Source organism: Lactuca sativa, chromosome 5 (genome assembly GCF_002870075.4).
Source record: "Lactuca sativa cultivar Salinas chromosome 5, Lsat_Salinas_v11, whole genome shotgun sequence".
Taxonomy (NCBI): domain Eukaryota; kingdom Viridiplantae; phylum Streptophyta; class Magnoliopsida; order Asterales; family Asteraceae; genus Lactuca; species Lactuca sativa.
The window spans coordinates 240,281,942-240,285,679 of NC_056627.2; the positions used below are offsets into that span (position 1 = coordinate 240,281,942).

Below are 3,738 nucleotides of genomic sequence, written 5' to 3' on the forward strand. Positions count from 1 at the left end.
AGGTCACATACCAAAGTGTTGTGCCAAAAACTGGGCCATCTTAGTAATTTCTCCAATGACTTCATCCCTCTCCTGCTCAGCTTGCACTGCTCGTGCTTCCATGGCAAATAGTTCTTGCCGCAGAGCAGCAATCTCAGCTTCTGGGGAGCGATTCTCCCTTGCGGGATTCCCTGGTGGGGCAGGGTAGTCCTGCTGCACCTCACTGATAGGTGATGTGGCAGAGTCCTCGCCGGAGTCTTGTTCTTCCTCCATGTTCTCTTCGGTCTCATCGAACTCGTAGTTAGTGTCCGTGTATGTCACACCCCAAAACCGAGAACGGCGGAAACGTTCTGGGGCAGAGGACGTCATGTATAATATCAACAACAATGTAAAGTAGTAAACAAGCAACAACATCATCCATTGCATTAATAAAATAATTATTACAATTTTATTCTGTCAAATTTTGATAAACACTAAAGCATAAATCAAAATGAAAGATAAGTCTTGAATAAGCTCCATCTTCCTTTCTCCTTGCATCGGTACCTGTCTATGATGACATGAGGATACAAGTAATTTTGAAAGAGAGTATCAGCTTTGAAGCTGGTGAGTTCATAAGTATTTTAGTGTCGATGTTTGTTATCAAAACGTTTGAACCTGTCGTAAGTATAAGTTGTAAATTGTATGTAAGTGTTTGTAAAAGTTTGAATCTCTCAGAAAAACCTATATTTTCTATTAAAGTAGCCTTCTACCAGGGCTTAAATGTTTTGTATGCTCGTTTGTTGTAAGAGTGTGTAATTTCCCAAGTGTAACTTTCATTTAGCAAAATATAGTTTGTACATTAATGTTTAAGTGAGGTTATCACTAAAAATATGTAATGGGTAAATCATTGTAGTACGGTAGTTTTGTATTATAGGAACTACTGCTGTACTAACTACCTTAAACCGGATTTATATTAAGGTGTAATGTGATAATTGCACCATACTATCGACTGATAACAACGACATAAAGAACGGTCATAATAACGGAATGACGTTTGGCACCCGCAGACTTGCAGGTCCGGCTGTAGCTAGCAGCAAGGTGTAGGATAGTCAATCCAGTATAGATCTATACGCAAACTCAACGCTCTCCCTCCAAGAGAATTCTGGCTACAACTCGGGCCATCACATTTAAGGCATGCTCCGATACAGTGGATCACAATTGTTAACGTATTAATGTAAGGGTATTGTTTCTCGTTCTAGTATAGTTGTATATATTCTCTTCCTAGTATAGTTGTATATGTTCTCGTCCTAGTATAGTTGTATATGTTCTCGTCCTAGTATAGTTGTATATGTAATGTTCTAGAAAGTATTGACTCATGAATGAACTGACTCATTGTATGATATCGCGTTCTAGTAACGGTTCTAGTATCTTCCTAAACTACCCATATGGCAGTTTACTAGCAGTCTAACTGGTACGTATGTTCATGGATGTATACCCTTACTAACTAAGGGCATGGGATGAACTGGAAAGACCTTTTATGACTATATATGTACACATGATATATAACTAATATTTAAACGACTTTCGGACGAATACCCAATATCCCACCAGACCACATCTCAAGGCGCGAAAAGGAAATAGGGTGGATAGCCTTCCTAAGTCTTTTAAACATTTCTTATATAACTATACATATAGAGGCATGCAATTTATAATATAAAAGCATAAATAAATTTTGTAAGACATTTGAAACATAAATTTTATTTTAAGAAATGATCAACTTGAGGTCGATCTATAAAACAATTTGAAGGCATAAGTATGATAAAACAGTTTTGAGTATAAGGAAACATTTGATGGAAACACAGTTGTAAATAAGTTTGAAAGGTAATGTACCGAGTAAGATGTACAATGTAATAAGTAGTTTAAAACATATAAAATGTTTATAAAAATCATTTGGAGGAAACTTTTGGTAAAACGGCTAATGAGTAGCCAAATCTTTTGAATGCTGTATATTAATCACATGTGATTGATATAATAACTAGCGTAATTCTACTTATTAATCGTATGTGATTGATATAATACTAGCATGATTCTACTTGTATCCCCCCCCCATAAAACATTTAAAAGTAGTTTAAAACATTAGTTAAGGGGTATGAACTCACTTGAAAGTTTGAAGATAGCGAGATGGAAAACCGGGCAGAGTTTCGTCTCGGGAAACGGATTTTTCTCGGGAATCTCGGGAGTAAAATCGACCCTCGGGACTTGAGCAAAAAGACCAGAGCTTCGGGTTTGAACGGGTACGGAAATCGAGGCAAGATCGTGAGAGAAAGAGAGAGAATGAGCAAAATTTTCGGAAAGCCTCGCATCCCTTTTATAGGGGTGCTGAACCGCCTCGGTACGCTGGGCGTACGAGGGTACGCAGCGCGTACGAGACGTCATCGCTTACGTATTTCGGATGGGGCGGGTCGGATGGGACGGGTCGGTAGCTTCGCATAGGGGCGACGTGGACGACCCGAGGCCCTTGATTCGAGTACGCGGGGCGTACGAGGGCACCAAGGCGTACTCTGATCCTATCTGCTGACTCCCCTTTGGATATTACCAAGAATTTATATTTAAATTTATATTTATTTTATATAAACTTCTAAAATTCATATCTCCTTCATACGAACTCCGTTTTCGATGGTCTTTATATCCACGCGTAGGTGAGACTAAGATCTATAACTTTCGTTTAGATTCCGTTGGCAAATTATGAAATAATTTTTATTATTTATTTATTAAAATGACGTGATTAAGGAATTTCTTTAAAAATTCATAACTTCTTTATTTGACGTCGGTTTTTGCCAGACTTTTTATCGCTGAACTACCATTGACGAGACCTTCAATTCTCGTTTAGGTCATTCCGGCCAAAAGTCGCTCGATCTCCGATTCGAGTTTTTAGCTGTCTCCGATTCGAGTTTTTAGCTGTCAGATTTGGACGTTCTTTTTATGTACGTTTACGGTTTGATGATATCTAAAAATTCCATTTAGATATCTAAGGCCAAAAACTATTGTATTGAAACTTCGCGTTTTACGTCTATCAGTGTTGCCGGTTTTTGCCGAGAATCTTCGGTTGGTCATAACTTCTTCGTTATAACTTGGATTTTAGTGTTCTTTATATGCTTGGAAACCTTGATACGATTCCTACTACTTTATTTAACCCAAATAAGATTTTAGGAAAGTTATATTTTGACCTGAATTTGATTGGTTTTACATTACATTGTCTCGAAATATCGGGTTGTCACATCATCCCCCCGTTAGAAGGAGTTTCGTCCCGAAATTAGAATTTAAGCAAGGAAGTATGCACGAATGATCAAGTCGTGAGGAGGTGAAGGTGGGTTGCACCTGATCCTACATCGGCTTGGAAGGAGAACAAAACATCTCCTTATAAGGGGTGTGGATACCTTCCCTATCACAACGCGTTTTAAAGCCGTGAGGGCAGCAGATCCCATAAGAACTCTGCAGTTAAGCGTGCTCGGGCGGGAGTAGTACCAGGATGGGTGACCCCCTGGGAAGTCCTCGTGTCGAGTGGCCCAAAGCGGACAATATTGTGATACGTGCCAGAGGGGGATGTTACAAATGGTATCAGAGCTAGGGCACGGGTCGATGTGTTCGACAGGGACGTCGAACCCTATAATGGGGGGTGAAGGTGGGTTGCACCTGATCCTACATCGGCTTGGAAGGAGAACAAAACATCTCCTTATAAGGGGTGTGGATACCTTCCCTATCACAACGCATTTTAAAGCC

General features: G+C 39.6%; 1 pseudogene; it reads left to right on the forward strand.

Annotated features, from left to right (window-relative positions):
• The first annotated feature begins 3,406 nt into the window (after positions 1-3,406).
• On the forward strand, positions 3,407-3,524 carry LOC128126518 (5S ribosomal RNA; annotated as a pseudogene).
• The last annotated feature ends 214 nt before the right edge of the window (positions 3,525-3,738 follow it).